Consider the following 19,094-nt stretch of genomic DNA (forward strand, 5'->3'; position numbering starts at 1 on the left):
TTGAACACACTTACTGAAATGTATTTAATATTTCAGTTTCAAGATACCTCTTGTATGGAGAAACTAGTCTCATCCATTGATCAGGTGTGATTTTGGTCCATTCTTCCACACAAGAAGTCATCAAATCTTGAAGGTTCTGTGGACCTCTTCTGTGAACGCTGATCTTTCGTTCTTTCAGATTTCCTATTGGATTCAAGCCAGGTGATTTGCTAGGCCAGGGGTGCCCAAGTTTGGTCCTCAAGATCTACCTTCCTGACACTCTTAGTTGTCTCCCTGTTCCAACACACCTGAATCCAATAAAAGGCTCATTACAAGCCTGCTGACGAGTCTTTCATTGGATTCAGGTGTGTTGGAACAGGGAGACAACTAAGAGTGTCAGGAAGGTAGATCTCGAGGACCAAATTTGGGCACCCCTGGATTAGGCCATTCTTGCAGCTTTATTTTCATTTTCTAAAACCAGTTGAGACTTTTCTTGGCTGTGCGTTTGGGATCATTGCCTTGCTGAAATGTCCACCCTTATTTCATCTTCATCACCCTGGTAGATAGCAGCAGATTTTCATCAAGAATGTTTTGTAACATTTTTCCATTTATCCTTCCTTCAATTATATGACGTTTGCCAGTGCCATATGCTGAAAAACAGCCCCATACCATGATGTTCCCACCTCCAAACATCAGTGCTGTGGGATGGTGTTTTTTGGCTGATGTGCAGTGACATTTCACCACCAAACATGGTATGTATTTTGCAGTGGTGGGCACAGTTCCACTAATTATTGAAGCTAATGTTTTCATTATTGGATTTGCTTTTCAGATAACGTTGAAAACCATCATCGGACCAATTATCTTCCGATAAGTTTTGGTCCAATAATTTTTTAGACCGCTAACATATTTTTGCAGGTGTGGTAAACAAAGATTAACAGTTACAAACATTTATTAAGTCCAAAATCAGTTGAGTACCTACCTGTTAAATGTTTTGTAGTAAAATCAGTTGAGTACCTACCTGTTAAATGTTTTGTAGTAGATGTACAGTCCTATCCTTTACAAACAGAGGAGAGGTGGTTCCAGAAGAAACCACTGTATCCTCTGCAGACAAAGGACAACTTGTCATAGAAAACAAAAAAGCTTATTTCTTTTGACCCCATACTGATACACTGGCAATATCACCCAAGCCATCCAGAGGCATAGTTTTAACTTATGGTTTAAATTTTAACCAAACAAATTTTGGACAAGTTATTTAAATTAATGTCATCTCTGACGTTTTACAAAGTGAAAATATCAGATATATGTTTTAGTTTTAAAGTAATGCACTAATTTTGAAGGTTTTAGTGTGGACATGCTGTGTCCAGGTGCATTATGGGTAATCTCAGTACATTCATGACAAAAGAAATGCATTTGAGACACTCTGATCAGGCTTCACACGGACAACAGCATTAAACTCTTTGTATATTGTGCCTAAACCTCTCATGAATATATTCTCTGGGTTTGTAGACGTTGTTATTGTGTTTGTTTTGTACAAAAATTCCAGAAGATGCCCAGGTTGCTTTTCCATTATTTTCAATTGGAATCATTGCAATCGATTCCTGTTTGCTCTTTAGAGTTCTGCTTATGTCAAACAGTGTCTGTCGTCTTTGTTCCAGAGAAATATATATAAGATGTCTGAAATTCAGTTTGCGTTTATTAAATTCCACGCATCTTAAACGTAGCAGACACGGCACGGATTATCTGGAATTTTGTTTTGGCAAGTTTTCACAGTCTCTACTGCCATCTACTGACCAGTAGTGTTCATGGCAGTATGAGCGTCTGGACACCAGTTATGGCAGCATTCTATTTATTTTGACCCTGGTTATATCAGACGGTTGTCAAATCACAACTTGAACTTTTGGCTTTTTGCAAATGGCTTTTTTTTTTTTTTTTACAAATTAAAAAAAGGCATATTTTACAAAAGCACATTTGTATGTAAACACCATCACACACCTCACATTAACGTGTTGGTTTTTACATAGAATGAATGAGTCAACTAATCAGTGTTAGCGGAGGCTTATTTACCCATAATCCCTTTGACATCTGTATGTGTTTGTTACAAAACATCAGAATTAGTACATTATTTAAAATTAAAAGATATGTGTTATATTTTAACTTTGTACAAATGACAGAATTGACATTAATGGAGTTATTCTATCCGAAATAATTTGATGATTTTAAATCAAATCCATAACTCAAAACTGCTTTATTTTCCAAGATCTCTGCCTTACTGTGGCACTGCTGTATACGGTTAAAGAATAATGGCTTGTTTTGTGTGTGTAGAGTTGAGCTTAGCTCCTCTCAATTGCTTCACTGCTGTCAAACGGGAGCTTCCAGCAGTGGGTAGGGCACACAAAGACAAAAGTGCTGACTCATTGTTTGGGTTTGAGGTCACCTTTGATGCTACCGGAAGCGATTGTGGTGTTAAAACTCAACATCAGCTTGTTAGTAGTTGTAAGTGTATTGGAAGCAATACTGAAAGTTATCAGTTAGCTGTTGCTTCTGATAAATTTTTGGGTGGTTTATTGGTTTAGTTTGATAAAAGATAACTTTTCAGTTAGCTGATTAACTGTTATCGATGCTAACTTTTTGGCTAGCTGTACCCACCACTGGTATTTTGGAATCCAAAGAGTTCAATTTTTATCTCATCTGACCAGACATTACTTATTGTTTTCTTTGAAACAGTTGTTCAGTTGCTCTCCACAAGTGGTCCTTGGCTCTTGGGCAACACTTCTGATAATTCTTTCACTCTTTTGTCAGAAATCTTTGGAGGAGCACCTGGTTGTGGCCAGTTTATGGTGTAATGATATTCGTTCCGCTTCTGTATTATGGCCCAGTGCTCAGTGGAACATTCAGAAGTTTAGAAAACCTTCTGTAACCACTGTCATCGGTATGCTTTTCAGTAATAAGGTTGCAAAGCTCTTGATAGAGCTCTTTGCTTTTACCCATCATGAGATGTTTTTTGTGACACCTTGGTAATGAGACGTGTTTTTATAGGCCTTTTATCGGGCTTTTTAATCAGTTAGGTCTGAACCAGCTGATATTAATTTGCAAGGGGCAGAATTGTGTTCTAATAATACAATAACATGATTTTGGAGGGCGGTATGTATTTTCAGAGGCCCAACGTTCATGCTCAGTCGCCAAAAATGACAGATATTCGCCCGAGTTAGATGAGGGCGAATATCTGTCATTGCGGGTGACTGGGCATGAACGGAGGGACTCAGAAAATGCATACCACATGACAAATGCATGTTATTTGCATTATTATTACTTTTTACTGAGATACACAACACGTAACACGTACATAAAAAGTTGGCTCACTTTAACTTTTGTCGTGTCGGCTGGCGCGCTCTGCTCTCCAAATTCGGCAGTGCGTCCTCATCAAGCTGGCTGCTTTAGCTGCTGTTCATTGTCGTACTATGAGAAAATCATCCGGAATATCCATATTGAGGCCAAAACACACTTCTCGCCTTTTCATTTTTTCCTCTGGGGACAATTTTTTTTTCTCCCCTTCTCCCCTTTTCTCCCCTTCAGGCAGGTATAGCCAGGTAGCGTCGATGTAAATCTACCATACCGGCCTAGCAACGCCTCGGTAAAGTAATAATAATTGGTGATAGATTTCAGCTGGTGTCTTGGCTTTCCATGGCTTTTTGCATCTCCCTTTCTTCATGTGTTCAGTACTTTTTTCCTATCGTTTCACACGATTACACATCACTTAATATCTGTACTTATTTAGCAGATGGAATCAGTTAATCCGTGAAATCACTTCCCCTATCTTTACAGATAGTGGAAGCGGCTGATATCAAGAAGACCTATCAGTGGCTACAAAAGGCCAGCTGAAAGGTCATGTGACACTTAGCACCAATGAGCATGAATTAAGCCAAATCAGCCCGAATGGGCAAAAAAAAAAAAACAACCAAAATTTGAGATGGACAAATATTCAGCCAGTCATGTATGAAAGCTGTGCTAATACCCAGAATGTGGGCTGAAGCCACCTTGACTGATTTGTGCACATTCGGAGTGCAACAGCTCCAAGATGCTCATTGAATGCCGTATGTGTGCGATCAGATTGCCACCCGAGGTCTGGGTAGACGGCCGAGCGCGGTGGTCCGTTCTTTTGAAGACCTACAGTGTCTCGCTGCTGGGTTTTGGATGACATCCAACCCATGGACTGATTACATGTAAACTAGATTCCCCTGACTATCACATCACTGTAGTGCATGTGATACATGTGATCAGAGTATTACAGACATCTGATCACCAATGTGCACACCCACAGCCATTATTACTGGTAATAGCAACAAGTTTGCAGTGCATTGCAGTAAACCCATGATCAGGGGACCCTGTATGACATATATCAGTCCATATATTGGGTAAAATGCAGAAACCAGAGGAGAGGTAAGACAGGTCCTAACATCAGCAGCTGCATGCCCCCCCCACCCCCATTGCAGGTGCGCCCTTTCTCTCACTCTCTCTCTTACCCCCTAGGATACTAAAGGGGGCACTAACTTATTCACACCATCATTTTGGCTTTTAGATTTTTATTTCTTTTTTTTTTCAAATTGTTTTCAAATTTTAATACCTAGGTATGTGAATCCTTCCTGTACTATTGTGAACTGAGTATTCACAATAGGTTTTCTCCTCCCCTCCTCATTAAGAAACATAATTACTGACTTTGTATTATTTATTTTATATCCAGAAAAAAGATTTGTCAGAAAAAATATTATGTCGTCTGCAAATAATGAAATAAGGTGATTGCTCTCGCCAATGCTAACACCTGCTATTCCTGTATTTTGTCGTGCAGCCATCGCCAGAGGTTCTATAGCTAGTATGAACACCAACGGCGAGAGCGGACAGCCCTGTCGGGTTGAGCGTTGCAGGTTGAAGGGTTTTGAAATGTTATTGTTAAGATTTGTGCAGTTGGATTCGTATACAGTAATCTTATCCATTGAATAAATGTTGGGCCTAGGCCATATCTTGAAAGCAGGCTTAAGAGATACTTCCATTCTATTCTATCGAATGCTTGACAAGCATCCACTGCTAACATTGCTGTATCCTTAGTATTGTGTTTCGCATGTATTATATTTAAAACTCGTCTAATAATAACTCCAGCTGGTGTGCTTTACGTTTTTGCTTAAAAGAGATAAGTTGTGATTTGGTGATATTGAGTGTAAATGTTGTAAATAGTGTGTTATGGGGAATTGTTGCTCCAAGGCGGAGCCTACCTCACCAGGTGATGTGAAGTTTATGTTGTCTTTAAATCCTGATGCTGTACAGTTTTTGCCAGTGGAAGAGGAAATATGGTGTGTCTGGAAAGTTGAAGCTGGAGGACTGGAAGGATGTTGTGGGGAAGTTAGAAGTAAGTGTAGCAGGCAAAACAGGGAAAGCTAAGGGACAGAAAGAGAAAGAGTTAAAGGTGGCAAGGTTGTGGCTGGAACAATGTGTGAAAAGAAGGAGAGGGGTCGCAGACACTAAGGTGATGTTTGTGAGAAAGGAGGACAATGAAGGTGTGGTGGTGGTTAGAAGGAAGAAAAAAGTAAAGATAGAGGAACCGCAGACAGAACCACCTGCTGCTGCTTCACACGAGTCGGAACCAGAAGCAGCTGACAGGCTGACGTCTCCAGAGCCATGTGAGACTGCCGGCGCTCACATGGAGCTGCGAGACAGACAGCAGGTTACAAAACCACAGCGTTATCACGCTGAATCATTTCCCCTAATAGAGGTCCCTAATCCTGACCCATCGGAGGGCCGTGAACCCATTATGTACGTTTTCCGACCGTGAAATTTGAAAGGGGCGGCAGATGCAGTTTTGGGAGTGACTGACGTACAGGAGGACCCAGAAGCATGGATCGACGACATACTGGGGATAATACAGTCATACAGATTGAATGGCCAGGAAGCTGGTGAAGCGATGCATTGTTCTTTAGGGAAAAATTGGGCCAGAGTGAGGAGAGAGTACACCGGTAGAAGAGACAGCGGTGAGATTTTCCCCTATCCGACCGATGGCAAATTGACCGGCCGATATCTCGCAGAATTGAAGGAAGTTTTTGCGAGAGTCCGTGAAACCTTCCAACGACGCGCTAATTATGCACATTTAGCGAGTGTCAAACAAAAGACAGACGAAACACCAGACGGTTTTTTAATTCCTTTCCAAAAAGAGTTCCGTATCCATTGCGGAATTCCCTTTGAGGAGGAGGCAAAAACACTGTATCAACACCAATTAAAACAGGTGCTAGTGAATGGTTTCCAACCAGGTCTAAGTTCCTGGATAAGGAAACACATGATTGAATTAGATACGGCGTCTGTTGCTACGGTTATGCAGTGGGCCAGACACGCCTCCAGAGTACTTGAGATGAAGAAAAGCGCGAAACCCAAATTGAAATCCGAATCTGGCACTAACGTGTTCTGGTCTGATGATGCTCCATCAGTAAGCGGGGAAGCATTTTTCCAACGGGAGGACCGACTCCAGGGTCACTACCGCGGCCGAAGTGGTTTCCATGGTGGAAAAATGAACCGAAGCAGACTGCAGCCAGATGCATGCTGGATATGCGGCAAAATAGGGCATTATGCCAGAAACTGCCCTTACAACGACAATGAACAACAAAGCTGATGACGCCGTGGCCCCAAATCCTCTGCACCACCATGCCATGACGAGTACGACAACCCTTCTTCTTTGTCTTTCGGCTGTTCCCGTTAGGGGTCGCCACAGCAGATCAATCGTTTCCATCTCACCCTGTCCTCTGTATCTTCCTCTGTCACACCAACCACCTGCATGTCCTCTCTCAGCACATCCATGAACCTCCTCTTTGGTCTCCCTCTTCTCCTCCTGCCTGGTGGCTCCATCCTCAGCATCCTTCTCCCTATATACCCTGGGTCCCTCCTCTGCACATGTCCAAACCATCTCAATCTCGCCTCTCTGACTTTGTCTCCAAACCGTCCCACCTGAGCTGTCCCTCTGATATGTTCATTCCTAATCTTGTCCATTCTTGTCACTCCCAAAGAGAATCTCAACATCTTCAGCTCTGCCACCTCCAGCTCTGCCTCCTGTCTTTTTGTTAGTGCCACTGTCTCTAAACCATACAACATAGCTGGTCTCACTACTGTTTTGTAAACTTTTCCCCTTCACCCAGTTGACCCCAAATATTTAAACTCATCTACTTTCACCACTTCTACTCCTTGTAACTGCACTATTCCACTGGGCTCCCTCTCATTCACACACATGTACTCAGTCTTGCTTCTACTGACTTTCATTCCCCTTCTCTCCAAAGCATATCTCCACTTCTCCAGACTAGACTCAACTTGCTCTCTACTCTCACTACAGATCACAATGTCATCTGCAAACATCATAGTCCATGGGGACTCCTGTCTGATCTCATCCGTCAACCTGTCCATCACCACTGCAAACAAGAAAGGACTCAGAGCTGATCCTTGGTGTAATCCCACCTCCACCTTGAATGAGTCTGTCATTCCGACTGCGCATCTCACCGCTGTCACACTATTCTTGTACATGTCCTGCACTACCCTAACATACTTCTCTGCCACTCCAGACTTCCTCATACAATACCACAACTCTTCTCTTGGCACCCTATCATAAGCTTTTTCTAAGTCCACAAACACACAATGTAACTCTTTCTGGCCTTCTCTGTACTTTTCCAACAGTATTCTCAGAGCAAACATTACATCTGTAGTGCTCTTTCTTGGCATGAAACCATATTGCTGCTCACAGATCTTCACCTGTTTTCTAAGCCTAGCTTCTACTACTCTTTCCCATAACTTCATGCTGTGGCTGATCAGCTTTATGCCTCTGTAGTTACTGCAGCTCTGCACATCACCCTTGTTCTTGAAAATAGGAACCAGCACACTTCGTCTCCACTCCTCAGGCATGCTCTCACTTTCCAAGATTTTATTAAACAATCTGGTTAGAAACTCTACTGCCATCTCTCCTAGACATTTCCATGCCTCCACTGGAATGTCATCTGGACCGACTGCCTTTCCACTCTTCATCCTCTTCATAGCAGCCCTCACTTCTTCCTTGCTAATCTCTTGTACTTCCTGATTTACTCTCACTACATCATCCAGCCTTTTCTCTCGCTCATTTTCTTTATTCATCAACTCTTCAAAATATTCCCTCCACCTTCTCAGCACACACTCCTCACTTGTCAGCACATTACCATGTGTATCTTTTACCACCCTAACCTGCTGCACATCCTTTCTAGCTCTGTCCCTTTGGCTGGCCAATCGGTACAAGTCCTTTTCTCCTTCCTTACTATTCAACTTCTTGTACAGCTCGCAATATGCCTTTTCCTTTGCTTTTGCCACTTCTCTTTTCGCCTTACGCCGCATCTCCTTGTACTCCTGTCTACGTTCTTCATCTCTCCGACTATCCCAAAACTTTTTTACCAACCTCTTTCTCCTTATGCTTTCCTGGACCTCTTCATTCCACCACCAAGTCTCCTTGTCTTCCTTCCACTGTCCAGATGTCATACCCAGTACTGTCCTAGCTGTCTCCCTCACCACATCTGCAGTACTTTCCAGTTGTCCAAAATTGCTTGCCCTCCAACCAGTGCTTCTCTCACCTGCTTGCTAAATTTCACACAACAGTCTTCCTCCTTCAGCTTCCACCATCTGATCCTTTGTTGAGCTCTCACTCTCTTCTTCTTCTTTACCTCTAAAGTCATCCTACAAACAACCATCCTGTGCTGTCTAGTGACACTCTCTCCTGCTACCACCTTACAGTCTGTGATTTCTTTTAGCTTGCATCTCCTATAAAGAATGTAGTCCACCTGTGTGCACCTTCCTCCACTCTTATATGTTACCCTGTGCTCCTCCCTTTTCTTAAAGTAGGTATTCACCACAGCCATTTCCATCCTTTTTGCAAAATCAACTACCATCTGTCCTTCCCCATTCCTATCCTTGATACCATATCTACCCATTACTTCCTCATCACCTCTGTTCCCTTCACCAACATGCCCATTGAAGTCTGCTCCTATCACCACTCTTTCATGCTTGGGCACACTCTCCACCACCTCATCTAACACACTCCAGAAATCTTCTTTCTCCTTCATCTCACAACCAACCTGTGGGGCATATGCACTGATGATATTCATCATCACCCCTTCAATTTCCAACTTCACACTCATCACCCTGTCAGACACTCGCTTAACCTCCAACACACTTTTAACATACTCTTCCTTTAAAATGACCCCAACACCATTTCTCTTCCTGTCCTCACCATGGTACAAAAACTTGTAGCCACCGCCAATGCTCCTGCTCTTACTTCCCTTCCACTTGGTCTCTTGCACACACAATATGTTTACCTTTCTCCTCTCCATCATATCAGCCAGCTCTCTCCCTTTACCAGTCATACTACCAACATTCAAAGTCCCCACTCTCATTTCCATCCTTCTAGTTTTCTTCTTCTCCCGCTGTTCGTGGCAACGTTTTCCTCCTCTTCTTCGTCGTCTTCGCCCAGCAGTAGCCCAGTTTCCACCGGCACCCTGTTGGGCAAGTACGACAACCCAAAGTGACTAAATGCTGCATCCACGTCACCAGTCGTTTGTGTGGATGTTTGTGCAGCGTGGAATTTGTTAAACTCATTGGAGGAAAAACCAAACATCTTTTTGAAAGTGAATGGCACAGTGGTGGAGTTTCTCTGTGATTCAGGTGCGTGTAGGACTGTTCTCAAAATAACTGTGCCTCATGTCCAAGTGTCTAATGGAGTAATTTGGGTTAAATCAGCTAATGGTGCAACCGAACAATGACGAATATCCAAGCCAGTGTGTGTCGCTGATCCTGAGAGTGGTGGAAATGTTCAAGCTTCAGTGGTTCTCTCACCAGACTGTCCTGTTAATTTGCCGGGGAGAGATTTAATGAAGCTCCTCCATATTGCTGTTGTTCCTACTTCAAAGGGCATGAGGGCAGTCAGGATCAACCCAGACGATGTATTATGGTGGCAGAAAAGTTACATGTCACAATGTGCGTCACGCAGCGGCCTGATTATGTTTACCAAGAAAAACTGATGTCACATGACCCAGCTGCCCTCCGCATTCCTTATCTGTACACAGACAGGAAATCCACTGCGGGTACTGATGCTGTGTTATCTCCTGACGTCTCCCCGTTGTTTGTTATGTCGGGGAGCCCACATGTGTCGTTATGCAAGCCTCAAACTTTGCAGTGGAAAGATTTAGGTCAGTTTGTGACCCGAGCAGTGTGTGCTTCTGATTTTCAAGCCCAAGATGAGGAAGGCTGGGAGTTCAGCCCCTCAACACAAATCTACCGAAATGCTGCAGCCATGGCCGTTGAGTCATCAGCTGATGTTGTTTTGTTTCACCCCACAACACTGTTAGTGCCACATGCCGTGGATGTGTTATTGCTACAGGCTAAAATGAATTTTTTGTCACCAGCCAGACATTTATCTTATACTGCTATGTTGCTGTCACAACCCCACGTGGTCATAAAGCGATGCACCATGCTGAATCCAGCTACTCTCCTCCCCACTGAGGAGGAAGGAAACCCCCACAGCTGTGTTGTTGTTACTGAAAGTCTCCAACTCCCCAGAGCCGATTTGACGGATACTCCCCTGTCTGAGGGGGAAGTCTGGTTTGTTGACGGTTCTTGTTCCAAGAATGCTAAAGGAGAGACGCAGAGAGGATATGCTGTAGTGACATCACAGAATGATGTAATTGAAGCAAAACAGATAACACACACACATTCAGCTCAGGCCGCTGAGCTCATTGCTTTGACCAGAGCTTGTATCCTAGAAAAAAAAAGTAACCGTTTACACAGACAGTCAATATGCATTCTCAACAGTCTTTTTCTTCGCTAAACAATGGGAGCGAAGAGGAATGGTGACGTCTACAGGCAAGCCCGTAACACACGCTGCTCTGCTAAAAAGCCTTTTATCTGCTATATGTTTACCCACTTCATTGGCTCTGTGCAAATGTGTAGCACACACCAAAGGTACAGACATGGTGTCTATTGGTAATAGATTCTACGACGAGACTGCCAAAACCGCTGCCTCAGGCACATTTGGGATATCTGACATCTATTCCGCAGAAGTTGACCCCACCTTGATTGACGTTGAGATACTGAGGAGCTGCCAACAGGGGGCTCCATTAACAGAGTAAAGACTTTGGACAGATAAAGGAGCTGTGCTCAACACGAAGCAACTTTATTGCATTACTGACAGGCCAGTCCTACCCCGTAGATTGTTCAAAGCAGCAGCCATTTTGTCGCACGGGCCGAGTCATGTATCCACAGGAGGGATGATAGCCCTCATTAGCAAACATTTTGCAACATTTGGGTTTAATACTTACTCAAAACACTATTGTAGAATGTGTCCAACATGTATTAGGCACAATCCACAGGGGAACGTGAGACCAAAACAAGGCCAGTTTCCACAGCCAAAATATCCATTCCACACACTTCACATGGATTTCATTGAACTCAATCAGAGTGGACCATATAAATACTGTTTGGTCCTCAATGACGCTTTTTCCAAATGGGTTGAAATTGTTCCATCTACAAAAGCTGATGCACAAGCCGTAGCAAAAGCCATTTGTAAGACTTTTGTGCCACATTTTGGCATCCCAGAAATCATATACAGTGATAATGGTCCTCATTTTGTAAATAATGTGATATCAAGGATGGCAGGTAATTTGCTAATAACTTTGAAAAACCATTGTGCCTATCACCCACAAAGTGCAGGGTTGGTTGAGAGAACCAATGGAAATGTTAAATCAGACTCAAAAAATGCATGGAGGAAACGAGAAGGCCATTGCCAGAATGTTTGGACCTAGTTAAACTCTATATGCGTATCACACCAGCAGGAGCGGGCCTCACACCATTTGAAGTTTTATATGGTAAACCTTATAGGTTACCAGTGTTCCCAAAAGATATAGAAATTGCTGACGAAGAGACCACATTAGCCGATTATATGAGAAAATTACTACAAGAGAAAGATGTGTCAAAAGCGAATTTACTGCCATCTGATTCTTTGTCCCCACAGGACAGTCCACTGGTTCAGCCCGGTGATTGGGTGTTCGTAAAGGTCATCAAAAGAAAGTGCTGGTCCAGCCCACGCTGGGAGGGGCCATACCAAGTGCTGCTGACGACACCCACCGCTGTGAAAATCGCCGAGCGACCCAGTTGGATCCACCTAAGCCACTGTAAGCTACAGCGTGTGCCAGACCCTCCAATGAGTAGTGGGGAGGTCTGACTACAAAGGGGTTTCACCGTTTAGGGGTGATTCGTCTCAGCGTCAGTGAAGCAACCACTTGATCCCTACTCATTTAGTGTGAGGTGTTTTGGTGACACTGTAAGCTCAGCAACAATGTTACTGGAGGATGCTCCGATGGGACGGCGTGTTCCGGCTGGACAACAGCAGCAAGAACGTCGTGGTCACCAGCATCGCAAAAGTAACTGTTGTGTTGTGGTCTTCGTGTGTGTGGGATAGTGATTGGATTTCTCACATTGATTGTCTTCTCACGTGGTGGCTGACCCCAGAGTGGGTGAGAAGAGGAACACCCCACGACAGACACTGTCGATCTGAAGTACTTTCTGGTGATGCTCAGATGCATCGCTACAAAGGCAATATCTGGTGGCGCTTTATCAACTACACCGCCACCTCCAACAACATGACCAACTGCTATGTTTGTGCTCGTATGCCAACATCGACATCTCACCACAACGTCTACACGACTACCCCCAAGGCTGTGGAGATAGGATGCCTGATGGCGATGGCTACATACCCCGGCAGGGTTAAGACAATGACACAAGCAGACTACTCACAGCCATATCAAATCAAATCAAATCAAATCAAATCAATTTTATTTATATAGCACCAAATCACAACAAACAGTTGCCCCAAGGTGCTTTATATTGTAAGGCAAGGCCATACAATAATTACGGGAAAACCCCAATGGTCAAAACGACCCCCTGTGAGCCGAGCACTTGGCGACATTGGGAAGGAAAAACTCCCTTTTAACAGGAAGAAACCTCCAGCAGAACCAGGCTCAGGGAGGGGCAGTCTTCTGCTGGGACTGGTTGGGGCTGAGGGAGAGAACCAGGAAAAAGACATGCTGTGGAGGGGAGCAGAGATCAATCAGTAATGATTAAATGCAGAGTGGTGCATACAGAGCAAAAAGAGAAAGAAACACTCAGTGCATCATGGGAACCCCCCAGCAGTCTAAGTCTATAGCAGCATAACTAAGGGATGGTTCAGGGTCACCTGATCCAGCCCTAACTATAAGCTTTAGCAAAAAGTAGAGAGGGTGTCTGTCTCCCTGATCTGAATTGGGAGCTGGTTCCACAGGAGAGGAGCCTGAAAGCTGAAGGCTCTGCCTCCCATTCTACTCTTACAAGCCCTAGGAACTACAAGTAAGCCATATGAGACAAAGGACCCTCTACTCAACCTCGAGTGCAAGAAACCACGTCCCACTGTGTACCAGGCTTGGCCACAAGCGACCTCACCTCAGGTGATGGAGGGTGTCGCCCACTATGGCATCTATGAAGGGTGTGTAATAGGACGTGGAACAAACAATGTAGGACAAATACCACCCTTTCTCTGTAACTTTACTTACACGTATTGTGCATACGTTAATGAGACGGCTGCTCTGTACTGGAGAGATCTCGCCTTGTTCAACAAGGTCAGCAGGGTTCGGATGTCAGACAGAGCATGGTGTAAAGACAGTCCGTATAGATGTTTTTGCTCATCCACTGTTCCATCATCAAAAGGTACCAGAGTCCTGTTGAACCACAATTGGCAGTGTGGCACGAACATATACACCAGTCTACCTCCGTACTGGTCTGGAGTCTGCAGTTTGGTGATATTGCATCAGGCTCTGGTGTACATCCCGAGAGCTCGACCCGACCAGCTCCAACCAACTCAACCGGACTACCTGAGTGAACCCGAGACCCCAGCTCATCGCCGGACCAAGCGAGGTTATGAAGAAATTCCGAAGGATCACCACATCTTCTCCACAGGACAAGACATCACCATGGCCCTCTTTCCCAACTTTGGGATCTCCGCTGTAAGAAGAGAAGTGGAATTCACCAGATACAAATTCCTGCAGTTCATGAATTCATCCTTGACCTTCGCAAAGGCCACTTCGGAGGAACTCACCGCTCTACGACTGATGGTGCTCCAGAATCGCATGGTTCTCGACCTTCTGACCGCACCACAGTGAGGTGTGTGCGTACTAGTGGGAACTGCTTGCTGCACCTTCATACTGGACAACACTGCAGACAGCGGAACCATCCAAAGGGCCATCGCTGAAATGACCACCACCAGGAACGCTGTGCTGACTACCATGAACTCAAAAAGCTGGGACCTCTGGTCTTGGTTCACATCAGGAACTTGGTGGCAACTCCTTTTGAAAATGTGTATACCACTCATTGTTGTTCTGGTTATGTTTTGTGTTCTAATGCTCTGTGTGCTTCCATGTATTCGTAGCATGTTCTCTCAAGTGATGACTCGTTCCTTCCTACAGCACCAAGTCCTAAAGCAACAACAGCAAGAAGAACCCCGTGAACCTGAACCTGTGCAGCTTGTCGGTATCAGTGCGGTATATGAAAATGTGTGATGCTTTAATGATGTGCTTATTGAAAATGTGTCAAATACAAGTGATAAGCATCTGATGTTCTGCATTCACATACGATAAACAGGAGGGAAATGTTAGAGTAATTATGCGCCTGACTGTGTATCACAATATAATCATAATATCATTGTATTATCACCAGCGCAACTTATATATATTATATTGTCACAACGTATATTATCGTTTGTTCTGCATCACATGTCACATGCATGCATGTATCTTTTGCACCATGTAGTTTTGCACGTCTCTGTTGGGATTACGGCCTTGAAGCAAGGACAGTGTCTGTGGGAGGACAGCGAAACAATGGAATTGATGTGCACTGGCTGGCTTCACGTCATGTCGGGTGACATGATGTTTGATGGGGGAAAAGGAGTACAGGCAGACAGCAGCAAACCCACGGAAACACATATTAGCTTGCAATAGCTCACCAGCTGCACAGGATGTTTTGCTCCTATTCATTGCTTTTTATTCATGATATTCACAATAACCGACAATGTCATCACGCCCAGCTTGTATGCAACTTTTGCTTAATAAAAACGCTGTGCACAGGAAGACAGTTCGACGAGAGTTGAGAGAGAGGTGGTGACTGCTCTGAGACTGCTCTTCCCGCTGCATGCAGCTGACAAAAGATTTGCTGGTCTTGTGTTCACTCATTTATAGATGTCCGTAAGGGGTAATGCGTTTTGACCCTGACATCATCTCTCCTATTGCTTCTAGTATGTCAGTTATAGTCAATGGGCTATCGAGAGCTATTTTATCTTCTTCGGATAGTATTTGAAATTGCAATTTGTTTAAAAATGTGTCTTGAGCTTCATCATTATCACTACATTCTGACTTATATAATAGCTCGTAAAATGCCCTGAATCTTTCATTGATCTCTACTGGATCATAAGTCAACTCGTCTGAAGTGGATTTTATGCTAAAGATTGTTCTCTCTGCCTGTATTTTTTTTAACCCTCCAAGCCAGCAGTTTACCCGCTTTTTGATTTTTATTTCTTTTAATTCATGATGTAGAGGTTACTTTTCAGTGTGAGTTTAAAGGGCATAATTTTAGAAATTTTAACATACAAAGCTTGATTTTTGTTTTGTTTTTTGTTGTCCTAAAAAGTTTATAACATGTAAAATCTCAAGGGGGCAAACACTTTTTCACACTACTGTATATATAATACTCCATTTCACAAAAGTCAGGGTTCTCAACCATGAAAGCCTGCAGTCATCTGGCTGCACTGCAAAATACACGGTGGCCCCCATGTATGTATATATGAAAGTCTCATTCTAAACGTGCATTGATTGAACAGATGAGTATAAATGCTATATTCCATTTTAAACAACTACAGCACACTGTAGATTTAATGATTAGATAATGGGGACAAATTATTTTTGTTCTCATAATGACAAAGATACGGGAGGTGTGGACAGAGAAGGCAGTAACCATGCTGACAAGCTTTTCCTGTAAAGCTCCTCAAAATACGAAAGCTCACACTGTCCACAAATGTTGTGACACAATGATATTAAAAAAATAATTAATAAATAAGTGGACTGAAATTATTTTCCACCATAAAGCTGAATAACTAATCATCAGATCTCCTATTTTAAGATTATAAAAATTAATAATTTCCATAATCAGATTTCTTGGTTAGGTTGCACACCCAAGAGCTTCAAAAGTAATTTGTTGAAACAAGGCCATTGTGTCCACTGGGGCCAAATATCTGGGCCAGCAAACCTCAACAGTGACATGGACTTTAATGACTGTTTTAGTTAGGTTTAATCATGTCTCACAATAGTGATCTATAAAAGAAATTTACATGGAAGAATATTTAAAAAAGTGAAGAGATAAATCTATATATCAGTCACAGTTAGTCATGTTCAGTTTGAGTTCCAGTCAGTTTTTGTCTGATTTTGTATCTATGCTTTATCAAAGTTTAATCACCAAGCATTAATCCTTGTCTTTACTCAGTGGTTCAAAAACATTTTCTTTTGTGCCTCACTTTTGAATTTAGAAAGTGTCATACACCCTTTCCAAAAAGAATAATTTGTTATTTGTCAATAATGACAATATTATGGAAAATTTTAACGAAAGGAACACATTTAATTCATTGCTTATATTGAAATAATGTAATTAAAATTGTAAAGGATGCGATTTCTCTGCCCCCCCAGTAAAAAATAAAAAAAACATTTTCAATGTTTTCTTACTGGAATAAATTTTGCTTATATAGCTGATTCATTATTTTTTAAAAACACCCCCCCCCCCCCACCCCCCACACACAATACACCTTCACGGTACCAAGTGAAACTTACCTCTTGTCTCCAAAATGAAGATACAGTCATCAAAACACGTGGCTGACAAAGATCCAATATGTTGTCAGATCGTCCTTCTGGTCCCTCATTAAGTGATCCTCAGCGAATGAATAAAAAACAGACCTGACTGTTTCTGTCTATGATTGATGTGACAAAAAAATTCAAACAGCAGCCTATTTTGTCATCAGTCACAAGCGTTGAAAGAAAGCAAATGACATATTTCTGCTCTGGGGTCTCTGCAGTGAGGCCACATCAGAGCAGCGTGATGGTTTTCATGTCTTGAATTCCCACGATGGAAGTGTCCCAACAGACAGGCAGCTCAGACTCCTCCTGGCCGATGGTTTACACCAGATTGGTATTGTGTTGCATCTGTCAGCTCTCTTTCCAAATACCACCGTGTCTCTCACATATCGTTAAATAGTTCACAACTTGTTCTTTTCAATACTTGGTCTAGTTTTTCTTTACAGCTTCTACTATCTACCATTTTTGGGTTTCAATGCGAACGCGCTTTGTTAAATATAGGTGCCATCTGAACAGTGCCAGGATTCTTTCTTAGCTCCTTCCACAGCTGACAGGTTGATAATCCACACAAAGCTGTAAGAGCGTGTGCATGAGAAGTATGGCAGGCACTCATGGGATGGAAGCTGGAGTGATGATCCACAGGGCAGCCCCACCCTCTGGAATCATATTTCCTCCCACAGGCAACCTGACCCTGCTGCTCACATGCAGAAATCTCTGGAAAAGTCAACACGAGAAGCAAACCTCGCAGCTCCCAGTGTCGTTTTTAATGTGAGCATGTGTTCCTGTACATTACTCAGATGTGTGACATTTCTGACAACACAATGCCACTGATCCCAAAAGGCAGCTCTCTTTTTTCCCCTCATCCAGAGGGACAGAGTTAAATAGTGTCTCCACATTTAAAAATGGTCAGGCTCTATGAGCCAAAGCAGCACAAACTGTGGTGCATGACGCTCCTCGGCCATTTAGCTGGAAAGGTGCCCCGCCGACAACCAGTGTACCCCCGCGATGCCTTTACCACATCGCAGCAATGTCTCAAGTCATTGCCACAACTTCATCTAGACCTGACAAAAATGTCACCAGGAATCACCTCGAACTGTCATGACAAAAACTCAAAATTAATACAAAACATGCCATGCTATGTAAAGATGCTGACAGATAAGACGTTTTCATCCCTTACAAAAAATAATTTATCCAAGTTCACAAGCAGTATAACTTTTTAAACTTAAAATAAGTGAGTATAGTTTACGTTTGTTATGCAGTACAGTATACAACTCAGCTACATGGGGTGTACAGCCAGTACACTCTGAGTGCCTGTTCCAAGCCTGGATAAATGAGTAGGGTCGTGGTAGGAAGCACATCTGGTGTAAAAAAAAAAAAAAAAAAAAAAAAAAAGCCACAAAAATCACGCTGGTCACAAATCAAATTTCCATACCAGATCGGTCAAGGCCTGGGTTAACATTCATTCATTCATTAGTTTATTTGACAGGGACAATGTACATTAATGAACATTTCTGTAAATGCACCAGAATTAGCCTTAGTGGCTATTTTTCATCTGCAGTCCCTGGACAGGTGGTAGCAATCACCCTAAAAATAAGTGTTAGTTAAAATACATACATAAAACACTTCACATTATTATACAATTTAGTAAACATTATAAAAAAAAATATATATATTTAAAAATAAATAAATAAAAAAAATAAACATGCAGGTTAAATATATTTTCTAAGAATATTCAGGAGATTTGGTGCTGACATGTTTGATGGTCAACGAACCACTTCCTCAGATTAACCTTAAATGTGTTAAGGGTGGTCATTTCTCTAATGACCAAAGGTACTGTGTTCCACTCTTGTGCTGCCCTCACAGAGAAAGAAGCCTGACCAAAAGCACTTCTCCTCAGTGGGACCACACAGTCTCCTCTAGTGGCTCCCCTGGTGTTACGAACAGCAGCAGACCTTACATTCACAAACTGTTCCAGAGGGGGAGAGGACAGACCATTTATAACTTTAAACAAGAGACATAAATTTACATATTTAATCATATTTTGCCAATTTAAAAGTTTATATTTTTGTAAAATAGCACAGTGGTGGTGGCGCTGAAGCTTCCTATCCAATACTTTGATAGTTTGTTTATAAAGGGTCTCTAGTGGCTTGAGCGCTATTG

At 42.8% G+C, this 19,094-nt stretch overlaps 1 protein-coding gene across 4 annotated transcripts in view; it reads right to left on the reverse strand.

Annotated features, from left to right (window-relative positions):
- Positions 1-17,522, reverse strand: part of LOC117517471 (palmitoyltransferase ZDHHC23-like) — a 39,372-nt gene extending 21,850 nt beyond the window's left edge. For all 4 annotated transcript variants that reach the window (XM_034178505.1, XM_034178504.1, XM_034178502.1 and 1 more), the window contains exon 1: positions 16,914-17,522. The gene's annotated coding sequence lies outside the window, so the exon portion shown is untranslated. The remainder of the gene's footprint in view (positions 1-16,913) is intronic.
- Positions 17,523-19,094: the final 1,572 nt, after the last annotated feature.

The sequence above is a fragment of the Thalassophryne amazonica genome, chromosome 9, assembly GCF_902500255.1.
Source record: "Thalassophryne amazonica chromosome 9, fThaAma1.1, whole genome shotgun sequence".
Lineage (NCBI taxonomy): Eukaryota > Metazoa > Chordata > Actinopteri > Batrachoidiformes > Batrachoididae > Thalassophryne > Thalassophryne amazonica.